A 27,602-nucleotide genomic window follows, 5' to 3' on the forward strand; every position below is an offset into this window, starting at 1 on the left:
TTTTTTCGTATTTTGTATAGAATTATGGCATTTTTTTCATTTTTCGTAATTTTCGATATCGATAAAGTGGGCGTGGTTAGGGTCAGATTTCGCCCATTTTTTATACCAAGAAAAAGTGAGCTCAGGTAAGTACGTGGGCTAAGTTTAGTAAAGATATATCGGATTTTGCTCAAGTTATTGTGTTAATGGCCGAGCGGAAGGACAGACGGTGGACTGTGTATAAAAACTGGGCGTGGCTTCCACCGATTTCGCCCATTTTCACAGAGAACAGTTACCGTCATAGAATCTATGCTCCTACCAAATTTGAGAAGGATTGGTAAATTTTTGTTCGACTTATGGCAATAAAAGTATTCTAGACAAACTAAATGAAAATGGGCGGAGCCACACCCATTTTGAAATTTTCTTTTATTTTTGTATTTTGTTGCATCATATCATTACTGGAGTTGAATTTTGACTTAATTTACTTATATACAGTAAAGATATTAAATTTTATGTTAAAATTTGAATTTAAAAAATTTTTTTTTTAAAAAGTGGGCGTGTTCTTCATCCAATTTTGCTAATTTTTATTTAGCACATATAGAGTAATAGTAGTAACGTTCCTGTCAAATTTCATCATGATATCTTCAACGACTGCCAAATTACAGCTTGCAAAACTTTTAAATTACCTTCTTGTAAAAGTGGGCGGTGCCACGCCCATTGTCCAAAATCTTACTAATTTTCTATTCTGCGTCATAACGTCCACCCATCTACCAAGTTTCGTCGCTTTATCTGTCTTTTGTAATGAGTTATCGCACTTTTTCGGTTTTTCGAAATTTTCGATATCGAAAAAGTGGGCGTGGTTATAGTCCCATATCGTTCATTTTAAATAGCGATCTGAGATGAGTGCTCAGGAATCTACATACCAAATTTCATCAAGATACCTCAAAATTTACTCAAGTTATCGTGTTAACGGACGGACGGACGGACGGACGGACGGACATGGCTCAATCAAATTTTTTTTCGATCCTGATTATTTTGATATATGGAAGTCTATATCTATCTCGATTCCTTTATATATGTACAACCAACCGTTATCCAATCAAACTTAATATACTCTGTGAGCTCTGCTCAACTGAGTATAAAAACAAATCACGATTACTCGAATAAAGTCAGTGAGCAAATAGCTATCAGGTATGTATGTATGTATGTGTACGTAGTAGGTATATGCTGGATATCGTGATATGGTGCGTTGGAAGAGCCACCTGAAGGAACGGGAAGTCGGGTTAGCAAAATGCTGAATTTTCAGTTGTTGGCTAAATGAAGGAAATATCAAGTGGCAGTGTTTTTTGTTTTTTTTTTTTTTTTAGATATAATTCCCACGTGGTACAATTGTCATGATTTAGGTATTCGTGTGCAGCAAACGACCTTGAATAAATTGCTTACTTCGAGAAAGTATCGGTTTCTTGATTAATTGCTGCAGAACTAACATACATTTTTTGGCAGCACACCCAGTTTGTGTATGTGGCTTTTTAGTCTAGATTTGCCTGTATGCCTTTTAACCAGAGCTGCTCTATCCCTATACACTTATAGCACTTTGGTTTTTGTTTTGCCCTGAAGAATACATAGGCACAGATACAAATTCATACATTTAATATAAAAAAAATTTCATAGCACTCCCATATGTCCTCACATAAAAATTCGATTAATATGAAAGTTCCTGAATTTCAAATGAAAGTTCAAAGAAAAAGCACTTCTATATGAAGCCAAGGCACTTCGGTATGATATTTAAATTTACACTAACAAATTTTGAGAACAAAAAATGTTTCAAAAATATTGTGGCACTGAGAAAAAGTTTAATTCAAAATTTATTCATTAGAGGACTAATAAAATTTTATATAGAGCTAGAAAGGCATCGTTTCCCTTATTTTGCCGTCTTAGCAAGTTATATCTGGTGCCTATTCTGGAAGCTAAATGTGAAGTATAGGACTGGAAAGGCATCATTTGCCTTATTTTGCTGCAAGCGGTCATCATCAGAAGCTGGATATATTTTCCACTACCTTTATGAGATGCTAGTCAAGCCAATTGGTGTCTATTGATTGTAGGTCTAGTTTCAGTACATTGTACAGCTCTGGCGGTATTCTTAGAACAACACCTGCCTTGTCATTGAATGTCATGCTGAATGCACATGTGGTGGATATAGCATACAGAATGGGCGTGGCCTAATCGTTGAGTAGGCTACGCTTTCAGATTTCGGACACTCCAACATTCTTACCAACTTCGACTTTATCCCAGATAGAACCGAATACTGCGTGCCTTAACAGTCTTTTTTGCAAGCCCCATTGTAGTCATTATATCGATAAAGGACTTGAAACTATTACTCATATAGGATACTGGTTTACGGATGGGCCAAAGTTGAAGGTAAGCGAAGTGTTTTCTGCCAAGATCTCTATTTAAGTTCAAGCTGCTCTATCAATTTAGCATCATCAAAGCAAAAGTTGACGTAATTAGAATGCTGTGATGCTATCCTGCATACAACTGTAGTGCGACCGCGGTTGGTTTGAGAGTGTCTGATCTCTATTGCGAATGCATGAGATTTAGTAAAGAATTCAGGCCAACTGGGTAGCTGTCACGTGAATAAAAATTTTATCCAGTATTGGCCTTAGGGAATTTGGAATTCGCGAGTCACCTGAACTGCTAAAATTACTGCCTCATCTAACATGGTTATTGAGGCTGTGATGGGTCACTCTCCCTTGGGAGTCTATGCGTTTGGTCAAATTATACTAAAAACGACTTCTTCCCGGTAGAATTTTTGAGTGACTTAATGCGCCGATAATCTATATTTGGCAGAACTGCATGAAAGTATTTCGATATCTGTTAACATTGCTCTTATAGGGATTTTTCCAAGTCGAGATGGATCTTTTTCAAAACTTTATAATTGATATAAAACGGTCCTCTAAGTAGCTTCAGCTTACATCAACGTTAATATGTGGACACGTTGATCTCTTGTGTCGCATGAGTACAACTGAATCCGACTATAAAGAATTTTGAGTTGCTCTAGCCACCGGGCAAGTTTTGTGGAGTAGCAGGATCCCTCTGGCCGGAAGTGGATATCAAGCGATTTGTTGAGATTATAGAGGGTGGTGAGGTAGAATACTCTAGCTACTTTATGCTGGCGATCTTAGCTCACCAAGATATCTGGATGATTTACGCAAGATTGCGATCGAATTCATTCGAAACTTTATAGTTGTTAACCAACGATTCTCTCAGTAGTCATAGCTTCAGTCATCGTTCAAATGTGCCGTGATATATCTGTGTTTGAACCCTGATGAGAAAGTTCAATATGGTCATATCAAATCGTTCCCGAAATGGTCGGGCTATTAACTTAATGCTCATTGTTACGGGAACGTGCCAGATCTAACATCGGTAACACTCCCCAAAACCTTCTGTAAAAATCCTTGTCGCTACAACAACAACAACATCGTGGATCTACTAGAAACTCTTCTCCTTAGAATACCACATCTAAGCCTTAATCCGTTTTACTGTGGCTGGATTGCAAATATTTGAGATATAGCTACACTTCTTAGGTTAGCACAAACTCGTTAACATCTTCAACTTAGATTTTGTTACTATTTTTGAGCAAATGCTAATAAATTATTCACAGGTTATACCAGATCTAAGTACTTAATTGCGAAGAAGCTGAAAGCATAAGCTTTTGAAAAGAAGAAGTCCACAGGAGAAGGTTATGTGAAGAGTTTGAATGTCATACAATTGTATACAAAAACTTCATGTATACTATACTAGCCTTTACCCGCGGCCCCGTCCGCAAGGAGAAAATAAAATATATGTGCTATTCACGTTAGCCTGCTTATCAAGTTGTCTGTTTAAAAATTTTTTCTGCCAATGTATTTTATTTTTTAATACAGTAAAAAAAAAGAACTAACTGAGCTGATGGGCACGCTTACATGAATAGTACAATACACTTTTTTCGAATTAAAAAAAATACATTTTGTTTCTAAGTTAAATTAATTGATATGACAGGGGTGAAAGAATTACTACTCATAGAACAAAGGAGTGAAACTACAATTAGCTAAAACCAAAAAGAAGTTTTTAAATGAAAGCAGAGTTGCTTTTTCGGGTATTTAGTTGGTTAAAATATTACAAAAATTTTAATTATAGTTGTAATAGTTCGTTACAGGATTCATTTAAAAATAGAACGAAAAAGCTGTGATATATTAAAGATAAAACATACCGAATTTTAATTACGAATAATTTGCCGTAAATCCACGGCCATGTGTGCTGAATTACCGGTTTCGAAGAGACCTAAAATGATCCCGATAGTCACGAAATGATGCCGACGGGATCCTGGACAAATCTCGAAAACTTTCCAGAAATGATGCCGGAAGGGTCCCAAAATAATCCCGAAGTAGTCACGAAAAGTCCCGAAATGACCCTGACGGGATCCCGGACGGATCCCGAAAACCATCCAGATTTGATTCCTGAACGGTCCGCAAATGATCCCGATATAGTCCGAAAAAGTCCCGAAAAAACTCTAACGGGATCCCGGACAAATCCCGAAAATCGCCCAGAAATTATCCCGGAGGAGTCCCAAAATGATTCCGAAATAGTAGTCACGAAAAAGGCCCGAAATGACCCTGACGGGATCCCGAAAACCATCCAGAAATGACTCTGGAGGGATCCCCAAATGATCCCGGAAAAGTCCACAAACCATCCATAATTGATCTCTGAAGGTTTCGCAAATGATCCCGAAATAGTCCCGAAAGTCACGAAAAATTCAGACCCATCCCGAAAATCATGAAGAAATTATCCTGGAAGGGTCCCAAAATTACCCCGAAATAACTCTGACGGGATCCCGGACAGATCCCGAAAATCATCCAGAACTGAGCTCTGAAACGTCCCCAAATAATCCAGAAATAGTCCGGAAAAATTCCCGAAAAAACTCCGTCGGGATCCCGAACAGATCCCGAAAATCACCCAGAAATTATGCCGGAGGGGTCCCAAAATGATTCCGAAATAGTCCCGAAATGACCTTGAGGGGATCCCAGACCGATACCGAAAACCATCCAGAATTGATCTCTAAAGGGTCCGCAATTTATCCCAGATAAAGTCGCGAAAAAACTACGAAGGGATCCCGAACAGATCCCGAAAATCATAGAGAAATTATCCCGGAAGGGTCACAAAATGATCCCGAAATAGTCCCGAAAAGGCGCGAAATAAACCTGACGGGATCCCGCACGGATCCCGAATACCACCCAGAAATGATCTTTATATCTATATATAAATAGATAGTCGTGAAAAAGTCCCGAAATTACCCCGACGGGATCCCGAAAACCATCCAGAAATTATCCCTGAAGGATCCCCAAATGATCCAAGAACAGTCTCGAAACTCCCTGACATTTTCCCGAAAAAGTAAAAAAATAAACCCGACGGGATCTCGGACGGATCCCGAAAACGATCCAGAAATGATGCCGGAAGGGACCCCAAATGATCCCGAAAAATTCCCGAAATTCCCCCGGTGGGATCCCGGACGGATCCCGGACCATCCAGAAATGATGCCGGTTGGTACCCCAAAATGATCCCGAAATAGGCCAGAAATGACCCCGTCGGGATCCCGGACGGATCCCCAAAAGTATACAGAAATGATGCTGGAAGGTGAAATGATCCCCTTAAAGAAAGATGAAAAATGAAATGATCCCCTTATAGTTCCGAAATGATCCTGACGGGATTCCCGACGGATCCCGGAAACTATCCAGAAATGATGCCGGAAAGGTTCCCAAGTTATCCCCAAATAGTCCCGAAATTACCCTGACGGTATCCCGGACGGATCACGAAAACCATCCGGAAATGATGGCGAAAGGGTCCCCAAATGATCCCGCATTAGTCGCGGGTTCCGAAATGACCCTGACGGGATCCCCGAAGGATCCCGGAAACTATCCAGAAATGATGCCGGAAAGGTTCCCAAGTTATGACCCCGACAGGGTCCCGGACGGATCCCGTAAACCATCCAGAAATGATGCCGGTAGGTACCCCAAATGGTCCCGATATGACCCCGTCGGGATCCCGAACGGATCCCTAAAACTATCCAGAAATGATGCCGAAAGGGTCCCCAAATGATCCTGTATTAGTCGACAAAAAGTTCCGAAATGACTCCGACGGGATCCCGGATGGATCCCGAAGACCATCTAGAAATGATGCCGGAAGAGACCCCAAATGATCCCGCAAAGGTCCCAAAATGACCCCGACAGGATCCCGGACGGATCCCGAAAACCATCCAGAAATGATGCCGGAGGAGACCCCAAATGATCCCGCAAAAGTCCCAAAATGACCCCGACAGGATCCCGGACGGATCCCGTAAACCATCTAGAAATGATGCCGGAGGAGACCCCAAATGATCCCGCAAAAGGCCCAAAATGACCCAAAATGACCCCGACAGGATCCCGGACGGATCCCGTAAACCATCCAGAAATGATGCCGGAAGAGACCCCAAATGATCCCGCAAAAGTCCCAAAATGACCCCGACAGGATCCCGGACGGATCCCGAAAACCATACAGAAATGATGCCGGAAGAGACCCCAAATGATCCCGCAAAAGTCTCAAAATGACCCCGACAGGATCCCGGACGGATCCTGTACACCATCCAGAAATGATGCCGGAAGAGACCCCAAATGATCCCGCAAAAGTCCCAAAATGACCCCGACAGGATCCCGGACGGATCCCGAAAACCATCCAGAAATGATGCCGGAAGAGACCCCAAATGATCCCGCAAAAGTCCCAAAATGACCCCGACAGGATCCCGGACGGATCCCGAAAACCATCCAGAAATGATGCCGGAATGGACCCCAAATGGTCCCGAAATGACACCGACGGGTTCCCGGAAGATTACCGAAAACCATCCAGAAATGATGCCGGCAGGTACCCCAAATTATCCCGAAATAGTCCCGAAATGACCCTCACGGGATCGCGTACGGATTCCGAAAACCATCCAGAAATGATGCCGATAAGGTCCCCAAATGATCCTGTATTAGTCGAGAAAAAATTCCGAAATGACTCCGACTACCGAAAACCATCTAGAATTGATACCGGAAGGTACTCCAAATGATGCCGAAATAGTCCCGAAATGACATCGACGGGATCCCGGACGGATCCCGAAAACCATCCAGAAATGACGCCGGAGGAGACCCCAAATGATCCCGCTAAAGACCCAAAATGACCCCGACAGGGTCCCGGACGGATCCCGTAAACCATCCAGAAATGATGCCGGAAGAGACCCTAAATGATCCCGCAAAAGTCCCAAAATGACCCCGACAGGATCCCGGACGGATCCCGTAAACCATCCAGAAATGATGTCGGAAGAGACCCCAAATGATCCCGCAAAAGTCCCAAAATGACCTCGACAGGATCCCGGACGGATCCCGAAAACCATCCAGAAATGATGCCGGGAGAGACCCCAAATGATCCCGCAAAAGTCCCAAAATGACCCCTACTGGATCCCGGACGGATCCCGTAAACCATCCAGAAATGATGCCGGAGGAGACCCCAAATGATCCCGCTAAAGTCCCAAAATGACCCCGACAGGGTCCCGGACGGATCCCGTAAACCATCCAGAAATGATGCCGGAAGAGACCCCAAATGATCCCGCAAAAGTCCCAAAATGACCCCGACAGGATCCCGGACGGATCCCGTAAACCATCCAAAAATGATGCCAGAAGAGACCCCAAATGATCCCGCAAAAGTCCCAAAATTACCACGACAGGATCCCGGACGGATCACGTAAACCATCCAGAAATGATGCCGGAGGATACCACAAATGATCCCGCAAAAGTCCCAAAATGACCCCGACAGGATCCCGGACGGATCCCGAAAACCATCCAGAAATGATGCTGGAAGAGACCCCAAATGATCCCGCAAAAGTCCCAAAATGACCCCGACAGGATCCCGGACGGATCCCGTAAACCATCCAGAAATGATGCCGGAGGAGACCCCAAATGATCCCGCAAAAGTCTCAAAATGACCCCGACAGGATCCCGGACGGATCCCGAAAACCATCCAGAAATGATGCTGGAAGAGACCCCAAATGATCCCGCAAAAGTCCCAAAATGACCCCGACAGAATCCCGGACGGATCCCGTAAACCATCCAGAAATGATGCCGGAAGAGACCCCAAATGATCCCGCAAAAGTCCCAAAATGACCACGACAGGATCCCGGACGGATCCCGTAAAGCATCCAGAAATGATGCCGGAAGAGACCCCAAATGATCCCGCAAAAGTCCCAAAATGACCCCGACAGGATTCCGGACGGATCCCGTAAACCATCCAGAAATGATGCCGGAGGAGACCCCAAATGATCCCGCTAAAGTCCCAAAATGACCCCAACAGGGTCCCGGACGGATCCCGTAAACCATCCAGAAATGATGCCGGAAGAGACCCCAAATAATCCCGCAAAAGTCCCAAAATGACCCCGACAGGATCCCGGACGGATCCCGTAAACCATCCAGAAATGATGCCGGAAGAGACCCCAAATGATCCCGCAAAAGTCCCAAAATGACCGCGACAGGATCCCGGACGGATCCCGTAAACCATCCAGAAATGATGCCGGAAGAGACCCCAAATGATCCCGCAAAAGTCCCAAAATGACCCCGACAGGATCCCGGACGGATCCCGTAAACCATCCAGAAATGATGCTGGAAGAGACCCCAAATGATCCCGCTAAAGTCCCAAAATGACCCCAACAGGGTCCCGGACGGATCCCGTAAACCATCCAGAAATGATGCCGGAAGAGACCCCAAATAATCCCGCAAAAGTCCCAAAATGACCCCGACAGGATCCCGGACGGATCCCGTAAACCATCCAGAAATGATGCCGGAGGAGACCCCAAATGATCCCGCTAAAGTCCCAAAATGACCCCGACAGGGTACCGGACGGATCCCGTAAACCATCCAGAAATGATGCGGGAAGAGACCCCAAATGATCCCGCAAAAGTCCCAAAATGACCCCGACAGGATCCCGGACGGATCCCGTAAACCATCCAGAAATGATGCTGGAAGAGACCCCAAATGATCCCGCAAAAGTCCCAAAATGACCCCGACAGGATCCCGGACGGATCCCGTAAACCATCCAGAAATGATGCCGGAAGAGACCCCAAATGATCCCGCAAAAGTCCCAAAATGACCGCGACAGGATCCCGGACGGATCCCGTAAAGCATCCAGAAATGATGCCGGAAGAGACCCCAAATGATCCCGCAAAAGTCCCAAAATGACCCCGACAGGATTCCGGACGGATCCCGTAAACCATCCAGAAATGATGCCGGAGGAGACCCCAAATGATCCCGCTAAAGTCCCAAAATGACCCCGACAGGGTCCCGGACGGATCCCGTAAACCATCCAAAAATGATGCCTAAGAGACCCCAAATAATCCCGCAAAAGTCCCAAAATGACCCCGACAGGATCCCGGACGGATCCCGTAAACCATCCAGAAATGATGCCGGAAGATACCCCAAATGATCCCGCAAAAGTCCCAAAATGACCGCGACAGGATCCCGGACGGATCCCGTAAACCATCCAGAAATGATGCCGGAAGAGACCCCAAATGATCCCGCAAAAGTCCCAAAATGACCCCGACAGGATCCCGGACGGATCCCGTAAACCATCCAGAAATGATGCCGAAGGAGACCCCAAATGATCCCGCAAAAGTCTCAAAATGACCCCGACAGGATCCCGGACGGATCCCGAAAACCATCCAGAAATGATGACGGAAGAGACCCCAAATGATCCCGCAAAAGTCCCAAAATGACCCCGACAGGATCCCGGACGGATTCCGTAAACCATCCAGAAATGATGCCGGAGGAGACCCCAAATGATCCCGCTAAAGTACCAAAATGACCCCGACAGGGTCCCGGACGGAGCCCGTAAACCATCCAGAAATGATGCCTGAAGAGACCCCAAATGATCCCGCAAAAGTCCCAAAATGACCCCGACAGGATCCCGTAAACCATCCAGAAATGATGCCGGAAGAGACCCCAAATGATCCCGCAAAAGTCCCAAAATGACGCCGACGGGATCCCGGACAGATCCCGTAAACCATCCAGAAATGATGCCGGAAGAGACCCCAAATGATCCCGCAAAAGTCCCAAAATGACACCGACAGGATCCCGGACGGATCCCGTAAACCATCCAGAAATGATGCCGGAAGAGACCCCAAATGATCCCGCAAAAGTCCCAAAATGACCCCGACAGGATCCCAGACGGATCCCGTAAACCATCCAGAAATGATGCCGGAAGAGACCCCAAATGATCCCGCAAAAGTCCCAAAATGACCCCGACAGGATCCCGGACGGATCCCGTAAACAATCCAGAAATGATGCCGGAGGAGACCCCAAATGATCCCGCTAAAGTCCCAAAATGACCCCGACAGGGTCCCGGACGGAGCCCGTAAACCATCCAGAAATGATGCCGGAAGAGACCCCAAATGATCCCGCAAAAGTCCCAAAATGACCCCGACAGGATCCCGGACGGATCCCTAAAACCATCCAGGAATGATTACGGAAAGGACCCAAACTGACCACGAAAAAGTCCCGTAATGATCCCGGAAACCATCAAGAATTTATCTCTCGAAGGTACGCAAATGATCCCGAAAGTACCCCGACGGGATCCCGGACGGATCCCGAAAACCATCCAGAAATGATGCCGGAAGGGTCCCCAAATGATCGCGAAATAGTCCCGAAATGATTCCGGAATAGTCCCGAAAATGTCCCAAAATAACCCCGACGGGATCCCGGACGGATCCCGAAAACTATACAGAAATGATCCCGGAAGGGTCCCAAAATGATCCCGAAAAAGTCCCGAAATTACCCCGGCGTAATCCCGGACCGATCCCGAAAACCATCCAGAAATGTTCCCGGAGGGTCTCGATATGACCCTTACGGGATTACAAATAAGGTGAAGCTAATTATAAAACCATGTTAATAAGGCAGCAGGCGCATTGGAGCGAATAAAAAGTTACATAGAAACATACAGGTAAAGCTAATAAAAGCGTGCTAATAAAAACAATTGATGGAGGGCGGATGGCGGGAGTAGAGGAGAGGACCACTGATCGTTCCTCCAAAATTGTCTAGATCTCGTTCTGTATGTACCAGATACCAAAAACTATTGATTTAGGAGAAAATTTATATTGAGTTATAACAATTTATAGATTTTACACCAGAGGGTGAGATAAAGGGGGGTGGGCGGGCGGAGGGTGTCACTGCTTACTTTGTAAGCCCTCGACTTATTTGACCCCTTGAGTCTGTGATATTGGTGAAGGCCAGTATACGTAAAGTTATAATGTGTAAAAATTATTGAAAAATAATTTCTCGAAGGGGTCGTGGGACCCCCACCCCTCTTTCCATGTTCGAAAAAAATTTCGCTGGTAGACTACTGTCTGTGTCCCAAATTTCATCAAAATCCGTGTAGCCATTCTGGCGTGATTCAGTCGCAAAGACGAAAAAATTTAATAATTAAATTATAACTGTTCCTAGGTGGCGGGGACCACGCCCCTTTTCAAAAATATATAGTTAGTAGATCCTTCTAGACTATTGGCTATATGTGTGCAAAATTTCATCCAAATCGGTCCAGCCGTTCTTGCGTGATTGAGTCACAAAGACAAACGTCTGGACAAACATCCAAACATCCAAACATCCAAACATCCAAACATCCAAACATCCAAACATCTTCACATCCAAACTTTGCCATTTATAATATACTAGCCGTTACCCGCGGCCCCGTCCGCAAGGAGAAAATGAAATATGTGGGCTATTCACGTTAGCCTGCTTATAAAGTTATCTGTTTAAAATTTTTTTTCTGTCTAATGCATTTTATTTTTGTAATTGAGTAAAAAAAAGAACTTTATGAGCTGATAATCTGATAGGATCCCAAAATGAAAACGAAATTATCCAGAAAAAGCCACGAAATGACCCCGACGCTATCGCGGACGGATCCCGAAAACCATCCAGAAACGCCCCGGAAGTGTTTCCAAAGTTCCCGAAGTAGTCCCAAAAAAACCCGAAATGACAACGACACGATTCTAGACTTATCCAGATAACCACACAGAAATGATGCCTGAAGGGTACAAAATTGATCCCGAAATAGTCCCGAAAAAGTTCCGAAATTACCCTGACGGGCTCCCGGACGGATCTCAGAAGCCATCCAGAAAATATCCAGGAAGGGTCCCTAAATTATCCCGACTAACTCCAGAAAAAGTTCCGAAATGGCTCCGAGGGATCCACGATGGATCGCGAAAACCATACAGAAATGATTCCGGAAGGATTCCAAAATGATCCCGAAATAGTCCGGAATTGACCCAGATGGGATCCCGCACAGATCCAGAAATGATCCCGGAAGGGTGCAAAAACTATCCCGGAAAAGTAACAAAAAATCCCGAAATGGCTCCTACGGCATCCCGGACGGATCCAGAAATGATCTCGGAAGGGTCCCCAAATGATCCCAAAATGGTCCCGAAATGACCCTGATGGATCCGGCAAACCATCAAGAAATTATGCCGAAAGGGTCCCAAAATGATCCCGAAATAATACAGAAAAAGTCACGACACGACCCCTAGAGGATCCCCAAATGATCCCGTATTAGCCCCGAAAAGGTCCCGAAATAACCCCGACGGGATCCCGGACAAATCCCGAAAACCATCCAGAAATGATGCCGGAAGGAATCCCAAATGATTCCGTAAAAGTCCCGCATTGATTCCGACGGGATCCCGAACGGATACCGAAAATCATCCAGAAGTGATGCCGGAAAGGTCCTCGAATGATCACCTAAAAGTCCAGAAATGACCCTTAAGGGGTCATGGACGGATCCCATAAACCATCCAGAAATGATCCCGATATATTCCCGAAGAAGTCCCGAAATGACCCTGACGGGATCTCGAACGCACCCCTAAATGACCCTGACGGGATCCCGGACAGATCCCGTAATCCATCCAGAAATGATCTTGGGAGGGACCCCAAATGATCCCGAAAAAGTCCCGCAATGATTCCGAGGGGATCCTGATCGGATACCGATAACCATCCAGAAGTGATGCCGGAAAGGTCCTCAAATGATCACCTAATACCAAAATGACCCTGACGGCATCCCGGACTGATCCCAAAATCCATCCAGAAATGATCTTGGGAAGGTCCCAAAATTATCCCGAAATAGTCTCGGAAAAGTTCAGAAATTACCCTGACGGGTTCCCGGACGAATTCTGAAAGCCATCTCTAAATGATCCCGAAAAAGTTCCGAAATGACCCTGACTGGACCCCGAAAGGATCCCGAAAACTATCCAGAAATGATACCGGAAATGTCCTCAAATGATCACTTAATAGTTCCGAAAATACCCTGACGGGATCCCGAACGGATCCCGACAACTATCTAGAAATGATGCCGAAAGGGTCCCAAAATGATCCCGAAATAATACAGAAAAAGTCACGACACGACCCCTAGAGGATCCCCAAATGATCCCGTATTAGACCCGAAAAGGTCCCGAAATAACCCCGACGGGATCCCGGACAAATCCCGAAAACCATCCAGAAATGATGCCGGAAGGAATCCCAAATGATTCCGTAAAAGTCCCGCATTGATTCCGACGGGATCCCGAACGGATCCCGAAAACTATCCAGAAATGATGCCGGAAATGTCCTCAAATGATAACCTAATAGTTCCGAAAATACCCTGACGGGATCCCGAACGGATCCCGACAACTATCTAGAAATGATGCCGAAAGGGCCCGCAAATGATCCCGTATTAGTCGAGAAAAAGTCCCGAAATGAACCCGACCGGATGCCGGACGAATCCCAAAAACCAGCCAGAAATGATGCCGGAAGGGACACCAAATGATCCCAAAAAAGTCCCGCAATAATTCCGACGGGATCCTGAGCGGATACCGAAAACCATCCAGAAGTGATGCCGAAAAGGTCCTCAAATGATCACCTAATAGTCCCAAAATGACCCTGACGGCATCCCGGACAGATCCCGAAATCCATCCAGAAATGATCTTGGGAGGGTCCCAAAATTATCCCGAAATAGTCTGGGAAAAGTCCAGAAATTACTCTGACGGATACCGGACGAATCCTGAAAACCAATCTTAAATGATGCCGAAAAAGTCCCGAAATGACCCTGATGGGACCCGGAAAGGATCCCGAAAACTAACCAGAAATGATGCCGGAAATGTCCTCAAATGATAACCTAATAGTTCCGAAAATACCCTGACGGGATCCCGAACGGATCCCGACAACTATCTAGAAATGATGCCGAAAGGGCCCGCAAATGATCCCGTATTAGTCGAGAAAAAGTCCCGAAATGAACCCGACCGGATGCCGGACGAATCCCAAAAACCAGCCAGAAATGATGCCGGAAGGGACACCAAATGATCCCAAAAAAGTCCCGCAATAATTCCGACGGGATCCTGAGCGGATACCGAAAACCATCCAGAAGTGATGCCGAAAAGGTCCTCAAATGATCACCTAATAGTCCCAAAATGACCCTGACGGCATCCCGGACAGATCCCGAAATCCATCCAGAAATGATCTTGGGAAGGTCCCAAAATGATCCCGAAATAGTCTCGGAAAAGTCCAGAAATTACCCTGACGGGTTCACAAATGATCCCCTAATAGTCCCGAAATTACCCTGATGGGATCCCGCACGGATCCCGAAAACCATCCAGAAATGATGCCGGAAGAGCCCCCAAATGATCCCGAAAAAGTCCCCAAATGACCCCGACGATATCCCGGACGGATCCCGAAAACCATCCAGAAATGATGCCGGAAGAGCCCCCAAATGATTCCGAAAAAGTCCCCAAATGACCCCGACGAGATCCCGCACGGATCCCGAAAACCATCCAGAAATGATGCCGGAAGAGCCCCAAATGATCCCGAAAAAGTCCCCAAATGACCCCGACATACTTCAGAAAAGGTTCCGAAATGGCTCCGAGGGAATCAACGACGGATCGCGAAAACCATACAGAAATGATTCCGGAAGGATCCCAAAATGATCCCGAAATAGTCCGGAAATGACCCAGATGGGATCCCGCACAGACCCAGAAATGATCCCGGAAGGGTCCAAAAACTATCCCGGAAAAGTAACAAAAAATCCCGAAATGGCTCCTACGGCATCCCGGACGGATCCAGAAATAATCTCGGAAGGGTCCCCAAATGATCCCAAAATGGTCCCGAAATGACCCTGATGGATCCGGCAAACCATCAAGAAATTATGCCGGAAGGGTCCCCAAATGATCCCGAAATAAAACAGAAAAAGTCACGAAACGACCCCTAGAGGATCCCCAAATGATCCCGTATTAGCCCCAAAAAAGTCCCAAAATGACCCTGACGGGATCCCGAAAGGATTCCGAAAACAATACAGAAATGATGCCGGAAAGGTCCTCAAATGATCCCCTAATAGTCCCGAAATGACCGTGACGGGATCCCGACAACTATCCAGAAATGATGCCGAAAGGGTCCGCAAATGATCCCGTATTAGTCGAAAAAAAGTCCCGAAAGGACCACGACGGGATCCCGGACGAATCCCAAAAACCATCCAGAAATGATGCCGGTAGGTATCCCAAATAATCCCGAAATAGTCCCGAAATGACCTCGTCGGCATCCCGGACGGATCCCGAAAATTATCCAGAAATGATGCCGGAAAGGTTCCCAAATGATCCCCTAATAGTCCCGAAATTACCCTAATGGGATCCCGGACGGATCCCGAAAACCATCCAGAAATGATGCCGAAAGGGTTCCCAAATGATCCCGTATTAGTCGCGAAAAAGTTCCGAAATGACCCCGACGGGATCCCGGACGGATCCCAAAAACCATCCAGAAATGATGCCGAAAGGGTTCCCAAATAATCCCGTATTAGTCGCGAAAAAGTCCCGAAATGACCCCGACGGGATCCCGGACGGATCCCGAAAACCATCCAGAAATGATGCCGGATGAGCCCCAAAATGATCCCGAAAAAGTCCCCAAATGACCCCGACGAGATCCCGGACGGATCCCGAAAACCATCCAGAAATGATGCCGGAAGAGCCCCCAAATGATCCCGAAAAAGTCCCCAAATGACCCCGACGATATCCCGGACGGATCCCGAAAACCATCCAGAAATGATGCCGGAAGAGCCCTCAAATGATCCCGAAAAAGTCCCCATATGACCCCGACGAGATCCCGCACGGATCCCGAAAACCATCCAGAAATGATGCCGGAAGGGTCCCCAAATGATCGCGAAATAGTCCCGAAATGATTCCGGAATAGTCCCGAAAATGTTCCAAAATAACCCCGACGGGATCCCGGTCGGATCCCTTAAACTATACAGAAATGATCCCGGAAGGGTCCCAAAATGATCCCGAAATAGTCCCGAAAAAGTCCCGAAATTACCCCGGCGTAATCCCGGACCGATCCCGAAAACCATCCAGAAATGATCCCGGAAGGGTCTCGATATGACCCTTACGGGATTACAAATAAGGTGAAGCTAATTATAAAACCATGTTAATAAGGCAGCAGGCGCATTGGAGCGAATAAAAAGTTAGATAGAAACATACAGGTAAAGCTAATAAAAGCGTGCTAATAAAAACAATTGATGGAGGGCGGATGGCGGGAGTAGAGGAGAGGACCACTGATCGTTCCTCCAAAATTGTCTAGATCTTGTTCTGTATGTACCAGATACCAAAAACTATTGATTTAGGAGAAAATTTAGATTGAGTTATAACATTTTATGGATTTTACACCAGAGGGGGAGATAAAGGGGGGCGGGCGGAGGGTGTCACTGCTTACTTTGTAAGCCCTCGACTTATTTGACCCCTTGAGTCTGTGACATTGGTGAAGGCCAGTATACGTAAAGTTATAATGTGTAAAAATTATGAAAAATAATTTCTCGAAGGGTCGTGGGACCCCCACCCCTCTTTCCATGTTCGAAAAAAATTTCGCCCGTAGACTACTGTCTGTGTCCCAAATTTCATCAAAATCCGTGTAGCCATTCTGGCGTGATTCAGTCGCAAAGACGAAAAAATATAATAATTAAATTATAACTGTTCCTAGGGGGCGGGGACCACGCCCCTTTTGAAAAATATATAGCTAGTAGATCCTTCTAGACTATTGGCTATATGTGTGCAAAATTTCATCCAAATCGGTCCAGCCGTTCTTGCGTTATTGAGTCACAAAGACAAACGTCTGGACAAACATCCAAACATCCAAACATCCAAACATCCAAACATCTAAACATCCAAACATCCAAACATCTTAACATCCAAACTTTCCCATTTATAATATATATTAGATTAGATATTAGATTGATATATTAATACGTTCGTAAGTTTGTATGTGTTATATAATATAAGTATGTAAGTCTGTTACTTTTTCTTTGTATTAATTTCAAGAGCAACCTTGACAGCTTTTGTTGGCTTTTGTTAGCTGACTAACCGAGAAGCTGAATTAATTTTACTTTTTTTTCATAAGCGAACGTATTATTTTTGAGGTCATTGCCTTTACGGCCTCACTGATGGTAGTTGAATACTTTTAGTAAACGTTCACTCTCACTCTTTTACAACATTGTTGCTTACTCTTCACTTTGAGCTACACACTTTTCACTTCTTCCACTAATTCTCAATGTCGCTAACAGTTCTTTTTTAAATTTTTTTTTTTTTTGATGATCATAATTTAGTTCCTTTAATTCTGAGATCTGTACGCAAATTTGAACTTAATTTGACATTTGAATGATTTGAATAAACTTTTTATGAGTTTTCCAAATACAAATACAATCTAGTCTAACATAATTTTTGTTAATCAAACTTTGATTTATTTTTAAAATTTTTTCCCCAAATTAAAAAAACAAGGAAGGACGGGACTGTCTTCGGCTGTGCCGAAATTTGAAGCTTCTAGCAGTTAAAAAGGGGGCAGAAATTACAGGTACGCGATGGACTGCTAAACTACTGAACTTATTTTGAATTTGTTTTTCACCCCGTGTGTACTTTGATCTAACTTGAGAGCTAGGATAGGGTATATCTCAGTTTATGGTCGCAATGTTATTTTATTGCAAATTTTTTTATTTGTTTATACATAATAATAAAATCTTAGGATATACTTCCGTCTAATTGCTTGGTGTTTAATTAAACAACCTGCTTATCAATAAAAAACATTATAGCGAATGATATATAGTATAGCACATCAATTTTCCCTCCGGTCTTTGCGTTTTCACGATCCTGTTCCAACATACAGTTCTAGGTGTCTTTTAATTAACCTTCAATCTTTAGAACGTATCCGGTTCAATGTACCATCGCGAACCCTTCGATGTCACGATATTTTCTGGTTAGATAGATTTAGAACGACTTATGCTTCCAATTCTCCAATTTCTAGGGCAATAAGGGAGTTAAATTTGCTGTATTCTATAGATATTGATTTTGCATTAAATAAATTTAGGTTTAAACTGCTATTGAATGAAATAATTTGAATATTTAATATTTATTAGTTAAGACATATTAGTAAATAGTCTGTAAGGAGGTTCTGATTGTCCTAGACTATAATATCAATAAATAAATAAATAAATAAATAAAATCGGTTCAGTTGTTTAGGAGTCCATCGGGAACAAACATAGTGACATGTGATTTTTACGATTTACCACCAATCTCTATGATTATTCCAGACATCAATATATGCTAGACACGTAAGCTTTTGTTTAAATTTGAAGCTTCTAGCTGTTAAAATGGCGCTAAAATTACGAAAAATTTCTTATCTATGATTTTTTCTGACAACAATATGTACAATATACGAAAGCATATGGTGAAGTTTGAAGCTTTAATCTGATAAATTGAGGAAGAATTGACAAAAATGCCCTTTTCTGAAAAATCTGTTGTATGGGGGATATATGCTATAGTGGTCCGATCCGGCCGGTTCCGACAAATGTCTAATCGGACACCTAAATATACCCGCCCACCAAATGTTATCAAGATATCTCAAAAATTGAGGGACTAGTTTGCATACAAACACACAGACGGACATGGCTAAATCCATTCAGCTCGTCATCCTGATCATTTCGGTATACTTTTTTGTGGGTATATCTATTTTCCTTTAAGGACTTACAATTTTGAGATTCGTGACAAATTTATAATACCATTTCATGTTCATGAAAGATGTAAATATAACACGTTTAAAGAGCTGTTCCCATTGATCAATATGGGCATCAATTTAACTTGCTTTAGAAGTTGATTAAAAAATTGATTTCACAAAATCTTCGTGGGATTTTGTTTATTATTTTTGTTTATTATTGTTCTCATAACTTCTTTTAAAATAACAAATATAAAATTCAAAGAATTTGCCCATACGTCACAAGAAAATTAAATTTAAGCCAACAGCACGAAAAAAGTTGATCACAAGACAAAAATCTAAAAAGAAGTTATACATACGTTACTGTTAGATGTATTTTAAAATTAATACCAATATAAACTCAGTTTAAAAAAGTCAGCTGCCTACCAACTTTGTTGCAGGCAATTGTTGCACGACCCGTTTTCACTTGTCAATTTTCAGAATCAACTAGACATTGATTGAAAAATTGCGCAATCTTAATGCCTTCTAAGAAGAACTTAAAAATAGCGCTTTCTTCTTTCAATTTCCTTGTAATTGGAAAGCCTAAAATACAGAATTTTTACAAATTTTTTTTTTTTTTGTGTGTTCTAATACTTCTTATGGTGTTTTATTTTCTGAAGCTGATGTCGCACTGTTAGTTCTTCTCAGCACTTTTGTTAGTTTAAATGTTGCTTTCACAAAATATTTACCACTGAGTAAGAAAAGTGGTATCTCACTTACTTACTTACTTACTGCGCAATATGTGAAAATATTGACTGTAAGTATAACCAAACGGTCGTTTTTACTAAAAAAAAAACAAAATTACAAAAAAAAATTAATTAAAATTATTCAAAGAAACTTAATTTTTTATTATACTCAGTTGAGCAGAGCTCACAGAGTATATTAAGTTTGATTGGATAACGGTTGGTTGTACATATATAAAGGAATCGAGATAGATATAGACTTCCATATATCAAAATAATCAGGATCGAAAAAAAATTTGATTGAACCATGTCCGTCCGCCCGTTAACACGATAACTTGAGTAACTTTTGAGGTATCTTGATGAAATTTGGTATGTAGGTTCCTGAGCACTCATCTCAGATCGCTATTTAAAATGAATGATATCGGACTATAACCACGCCCACTTTTTTGATATCGAAAATTTCGAAAAACCGAAAAAGTGCGATAATTCATTACAAAAGACAGCTAAAGCGACGAAACTTGGTAGGTGAGTTGAACTTATGACGCAGAATAGAAAATTAGTAAAATTCTGGACAATGGGCGTGGCACCGCCCACTTTTAAAAGAAGGTAATTTAAAATTTTCCAAGCTGTAATTTGGCAATCGTTGAAGATATCATGATGAAATTTGACAGAAACGTTACTCCTATTACTATATGTACGCTTAATAAAAATTAGCAAAATCGGAGAAGGACCACGCCCACCTTTAAAAAAAAAATTTTTTTAAGTAAAATTTTAACAAAAAATTTAATATCTTTACAGTATATAAGTAAATTATGTCAACATTCAACTCCAATAATGATATGGTGCAACAAAATACAAAAATAACAGAAAATTTCAAAATGGGCGTGGCTCCGCCCTTTTTAATTTAATTTGTCTAGGATACTTTTAACGCCATAAGTCGAACAAAAATATAGCAATCCTTTTGAAATTTGGTAGGGGCATAGATTTTATGACGTTAACTGTTTTCTGTGAAAATGGGCGAAATCGGTTGATGTCACGCCCAGCTTTTATACACGGTCGTCCGTCTGTCCTTCCACATGGCCTTTAACACGATAACTTGAGCAAAAATCGACATATCTTTACTGAACTTAGTTCACGTGCTTACTTGAACTCACTTTATCTTGGTATGAAAAATGAACGAAATCCGACTATGACCACGCCCACTTTTTCGATACCGAAAATTACGAAAAATGAAAAAATGCCATAATTCTATACCAAATACGAAAAAAGGGATGAAACATGGTAAGGTAATTGGATTGTTTTATTGACGCGAAATATAACTTTAGAAAAAACTTTATAAAATGGTTGTGACACCTACCATATTAAGTAGAAGAAAATGAAAAGTTCTGCAGGGCGAAATAAAAAACCCTTAAAATCTTGGCAGGTATTACATATATAAATAAATTAGCGGTATCCAACAGATGATGTTCTGGGTCACCATGGCCCACATTTTGGTCGATATCTGGAAAACGCCTTCACACCACTCCCTTTTAAAACTCTCATTAATACCTTTAATTTGATACCCATATCGTACAAACTCATTCTAGAGTCACCCCTGGTCCACTTTTATGGCGATATCTCGAAAAGGCGAACACCTATAGAACGAAAGCCCACTCCCTTTTAAAAATACTCATTAACACCTTTCATTTGATACCCATATCGTACAAACAAAGTCTAGAGTCACCCCTGGTCCACCTTTATTGCGATACCTCGAAAAGGCGTCCACCTATAGAACTAAGGGCCATTCCCTTTTAAAATACTAATTAACTCCTTTCGTTTGATACCCATATTGCACGAACGAATTTTAGAGTCACCCCTGGCCCACCTTTATGGCGATATCTCGAAACGGCGTACACCTATGGAACTAAGGATTACTCCCTTTTAAAATACTCATTAACACCTTTCTTTTGATACCCATATTGTACAAACAAATTCTAGGGTCACCTCCGGTCCACCTTTATGGCGATATCTCGAAAAGGCGACCACCTATACAACAACCACCACTCCCTTTTAAAACCCTCATTAATACCTTTAATTTGATACCCATATCGTACAAACACATTCTAGAGTCACCCCTGGTCCACCTTTATGGCGATATTTCGAAACGGCATCCACCTATAGATCTAAGGCCCACTCCCTTTTAAAATACTCATTAACACCATTCGTTTGATGCCCATATTGTACAAACAAATTCTAGGGTCACCCCAGGTCCACCTTTGTGGCGATATCTCGAAACGGCGTCCACCTATGGAACTAAGGATTACTCCTTTTTAAAATACTCATTAACACCTTTCATTTGATACCCATATCGTAGAAACGCACCCTAGAGACAACCCTGATCCATCTTTATGGCTATATCCCTAAATGACATCCACCTATAGAACTATGGCCCACTCCCTCATAAAATACTCTTTAATGCCTTTCATTTGATACACATTCCAGGGTTTCTCTCGTTTCATTTTCCTACATGGTTATTTTCCCTTATGTTGTCACCATAGCTCTCAACTGAGTATGTAATGATCGGTTACACCCGAACTTAACCTTCCTTACTTGTTTTTTTATTTTAATTGTGCGATATTTTATAATATCAGTAATAAATTATACCAAGATATCGGTTAAGTTTGAAAACTACAAAGAGAAATTTTTTTTCCAAAATTTAAAATTTTTATACAAATACTATTGATATTAGAGAAAAAATTACAAAATTTGCATACGGGGATGGTTCTGATTTTCACTTCTTAATCAACTAGCATTTCGGGTACTAAGGTCTTAACTCGAAATCACCTACATTCATACTGTTTTTAATAAAGATACCGCTATCCACTCAGACCCGCTGCATGCTTTGTAATTTCTATCTATGTTTTGCCTTTCTGTTGCAAAATTTATTCATATTTTAGGTTTTTTTTTATACCTTTCATGAACTTGAAATGGTATATTAACTTTGGTCTGATGTTTGTAACGTTGAGAAATATAGAAGATAGACTCAGCATTAAGTATACCGAAGTGATCAGGGCGACGAACTGAGTTTATATATCCATGTCCGGCTGTCCGTCCGTCCGTCCGTCCGTCTGTCTGTTTGAACGCAAACTAGTCCCTCAAATTTTGAGATATTTCAATGAAATTTGGCACAAGAATGTATTTTTGTATTATATTAGACATTTGTCGGATCCGGTAGGATCGGACCACTATAACATATATCTCCCATACAACCGATCGTTCAGATAAGATGATTTTGGTCATTCCTGCCGCAATTTAGAAAGTATAAACATGAAACTCGGTGATATATATTTTAATATATCATAGAAGATTTTCTGAAAAAATTACTTTGATCGGAGCTATATATAGTATATATTCCATACAACCGATCGTTCATATAGAAAGATTTTTGGCATTTTCTCCATTAATTTCGAATATAAGAACGTTAAACTTGGTGACATTTATTCCAATATATCATAGAAGATTTCCTGAAAAAATCACTTTGATCGGAGCTATATGTATGTTGTATATACCTATCCCATACAACCGATCGTTCAGATAGAAAGATTTTTGGCCATTTCTCCCTTAGTTTGCAAAATAAAAACGTGAAACTTGGTGATAAATATTCTAATTTATCATAGAAGATTTCCCGTAAAAATCATTTCGATCGGAGCTATATATAATATATATCCCATACAACCGATCGTTCAGATAAGGGGGTTTTTGCCATTTTTTATTTTATATTTATCTTTAAAATAGTTTAGGCATGTACATCAATATATTTCTTATCTTATACATCCGATTATTTGGAGATTACGAACGGGATAAGATTATTGTTCAGCCTCATTCATGAAAGGTATGAAGTCTTCGGCACAGCCGAAGATAGTCCCGTCCGTACTTGTTTTAATTTTCAGTTGGTCACATGCCATTTATAGTACCAACAAGTTGTTTTAGTTTAAAAATGACACAAAAAAAAAAAAAAAAATCGAAATCTAAAATTTCGAATAAAAATTTAATTTTTTAAAATTTTTTAATGGGGAATGTATCGTAATATCCATAAACCAACATTTCTTTGATTTTAAACTTTTTTGCAAATTTTAAGGGAGCCATATGACATAATACCGGAAAGTCGTTTTAGTTAAGAAAATTTGTTTTTCAAAACTCAAAATTTTGAAGGAAATTAAGTTCTCTTTTTTGCAAATTATAGTTGAGTGGTAGGTCAAAAAAGCGATAATTAATTGTACAATAAACGTCAAACGTCACCGAAAAATTTTCTAAAATTTTAAAATTTTAAAAGATCTTAACTTTTATTTTTTTTAAATTTTTAGTAGACCATTGGGCTTTTTTGTTCTATCGCTTCTAGAGCTTACGATTTCTCGAACATGTTCGAGAAGAGATTTCTGGCGAGTCTCGCCTTCTCGCGAGATTCTTGAATCTCGAATTACTCGTAAGGTTCGAGAGATTCTCGAATTTCGAATTACTCATAAAGGTCGTGAGATTCTCGAATCTCGAATTACTTGTAAGGCTCGCGAGCTTCTCGACATTCAACTTAATCGATTCATTGCTCTTTTATATAGAGCTTACAATTTTTTCTGGACCACAAGCCAAAATGTCCGCAAAACCACAAGTAAAACCCCCAAAATGTATAGAATATTGCCAATGCAGCGACTGAATTGAAAGTCGAGAAGATCGCGAGTATTACGAGTAATTCGAGAATCTCGCGAGCCTTACGAGTAATTCGAGATTCGAGAATCTTGCGAGAAGCCGTGTTCTTAATGTTTCGTAGAAAAATAAAATATTGCGAACAAAATTATATGTATAATAAACATGTTTTGGGTTAAATGTCATTGAAGCAATATAATCAACAAATAAGTCACAAGTAAAACAAAACAAGTGTATAAATACTCTCCATACAGCGATTTAGTAAGAATGTCGAGAAGCTCGCGAGATTTACGAGGACTTTGGGACACGAGAATCTCGCGAGAAGTCAAGTATAAGTGGTATCGACAAACAATTTTTGTTTAATTATCGGATTTGTTGAGCTTGAAGGCTACGCCGGATGAATAAAACTTATTTTCCGTTTATGTTCCTTTATAATTTATTTGGTCGATATTTCGACTTCAATCGACCAGTCGATCATACATATCCATATTTCCCTGATGATGACTTCAGAGTTAAGATGAAATATCGAACAAATAATTTATAAAGGAATATAAACCCAAAATGAATTTTATTCATTCTGCGAAGTCTTCTAGCTTAAATATAATAATTTACAATATCTATTATCTTAAGTCAAACAAATTTTTTTTTTTATTTTTTTGAAAATTTTAAATTTTGGCAGTTTAAAGTTTTTTGTTTTAAATTTAATAAAATTGGGCATTAGAAAAGTCATTATTATTAAGTAAAGTTAAATAAAAAACTTGAATTATTATTGAAATAATTTTAAATACAGACTTAATTTTTTATTGAAATTTTTTAGATAAAGTCACAAATATTTTTTCAAACACAGCGATGTACTGATTGCATGTTTTGGTACCCGCCGATTTAATCCTGGTAACCGAAATGAACCTCATTAAGGATCGGCGGATACCGAAACTTATCATCCACGCATCGCTGTGTTTGTAGAAATATTTGTGAGTTTATCTAAACAAATTTCAAAGCTTTCAAAACTTGAAAGTTTATTTTTTGTAAAAATTTATTATTTTTTTTTTTTGTTTGAACGTGAGAAATTTAATTATTATGTTAAATTTGTCTAAGCCACATTTTAAACACTTTAGTTATAAACTTTTTCACACAGTCAGCATTTAACCAATTTTTTTTGTAATTATCGTCGCCCACTAACCAGAAGCATGAATGTGCAATTTTTCCGATTTTGTGTTATAGGCTTCGTTATATTACCCTTTAGATTTTCTAGGTTCTACTTAAATCTAGAGCTTCCTACGCACATGGAAGCCCCAATAATTTGCAGTGCCATTTTCATGAATGCACAATTCAATCACAAAATTTGAGCCAGAAAAATAAATGTAGCACATTCGTGTAGCACATTCATGTTTCTGGCTGGCAACAAGGTAATGATTTTCCTTTTTGAATGACACACCCGTTGATATGGCTAAACAATTTTTGAAAAATAGTAAGAACAGCACACATTCGTATTATGACGAATATTAGTAATACTAAGTGATACTCACATCTTTAAGCCGATACTAAGCAGTGACTTGTATTCACATCAACAAATCAATCATTATGTCTACCCATATGTCATTACAAGCAGCGGGGAGTAACGCACAAATACATGCATATATCCGAGATACTCCCGAAACTATGCAATCATTTGTGCAAGTATCACTCACATATACAAGCGCATATGAGGGGCTCTAGGCGTGCATCTGTAGTTATAGCTGATAAGTTTATAGCTGACAAATAAGTAGTAGATTCTAGAAATAGAAACGCCTAGAAGTATGCGAGCGACACAGCACAGATTATAAAAAGCGCCAGCTGAGCAATCAGAATTCAGTTTGATTTAAGCACGCAATCTGTCGAGCAGTAGAAGTGTTATTTTGAAAGTAGTCTAATAAAGACCATTTTGCATTATCGAATATTGTAGTTATTTATTCAACAGTATAGTGATTCGAACGTTAGCAGAAGGTGGCAAATAACAGGAGTTGCACTAAATTCGTAACAGTATGTTCAAATGTTCCGGTATACGTGCCTGAATGTTGGGCACCAACTCGTAACTCACCAAAATTTTTCCAGGTTCACACACAATAGTATGACGATTTTTTTATTTATAATTATTTTACTCAGGGATCTATAAAATTACCCATGCGATATATATGCTAGTTGAGATACACAAAAGATGTGCTGCATAAGGTATTCTCCATAAAAAATTATACCAATGAAGAATTTTTAATAGCTGTATATCCGAAAAAAAGATAGTTGTTTAATTGCAGACAAACTGATTTATTCGAAGCCGTTGCCTCTTCTCGAATCAAAACTAAAATACAGGAAAACATTTTGTGAAAAACTGGTTGTATCAAAAGAATAACATTCTTTTTATAAAAATCTTGAGGGCAACGCTTTAGCCAAACCCAATAAGTCAGAAGATTCTGATTCTGATGAGAATAAGAACTAGTTCTAAGTTTGCAAAAATATCTTAAATAAAAACACATTCGTGTATATGAAATTGAATTGAATGTGTAAATTTTTCATTTACATACATACTTTCGATAAGTCAAAGCCGCGGATGTTTTCCCAAGTACTGTGATGCTCTGAATCCCAATCCTCCAACAGAATTGGCCTAGCAGGTATTCGCTTGGTCCTAACATTATTTAAAAATCAATTTGTAGTGATTTTTTACGTGTTTTGAGGTTAAGTCCATACCATGACCACTTTGGCCAATTCTTATAGCGTATGTGGATTCAGCGCATCAAAATGTATAGAAAACATGAGTCGAATTACCTCATTCGACTACTTTTAGTTTTTTTGTATAGCTGTGTTAACAAAAAATTAGATCAGTGTTTAAAATTTTTGTTGTGCCAGAAAAATTAATGTGTTAAATCTCGGAAAATAGAAGGGATGCGAGCAGAGCGCTTATCTCAGTTGAAAGAGCATAGTGTGAATATAATATATAGATACACTTTAACATTAGAAACTAATTCTTCTAATTTTGAGGGAGCAATAAGCTTTGAAACTCGATTTCACAACATTATCATTTTGGCACATTCATGCTTCTGGCAAGCGGGCGACGTTATATACCCAAATGCATGTCATTTACTCAGCACAGATTTCATTGAATCATTTACATACATATTAACAATTT

At 40.9% G+C, this 27,602-nt stretch overlaps 1 protein-coding gene across 13 annotated transcripts in view; it reads right to left on the bottom strand.

Annotated features, from left to right (window-relative positions):
* sona (sol narae) overlaps positions 1-27,602 on the bottom strand; it is a 457,038-nt gene that overhangs the window by 414,910 nt on the left and 14,526 nt on the right. The window lies entirely within an intron of this gene.

Source organism: Eurosta solidaginis, chromosome 3 (genome assembly GCF_040869045.1).
Source record: "Eurosta solidaginis isolate ZX-2024a chromosome 3, ASM4086904v1, whole genome shotgun sequence".
NCBI lineage: Eukaryota > Metazoa > Arthropoda > Insecta > Diptera > Tephritidae > Eurosta > Eurosta solidaginis.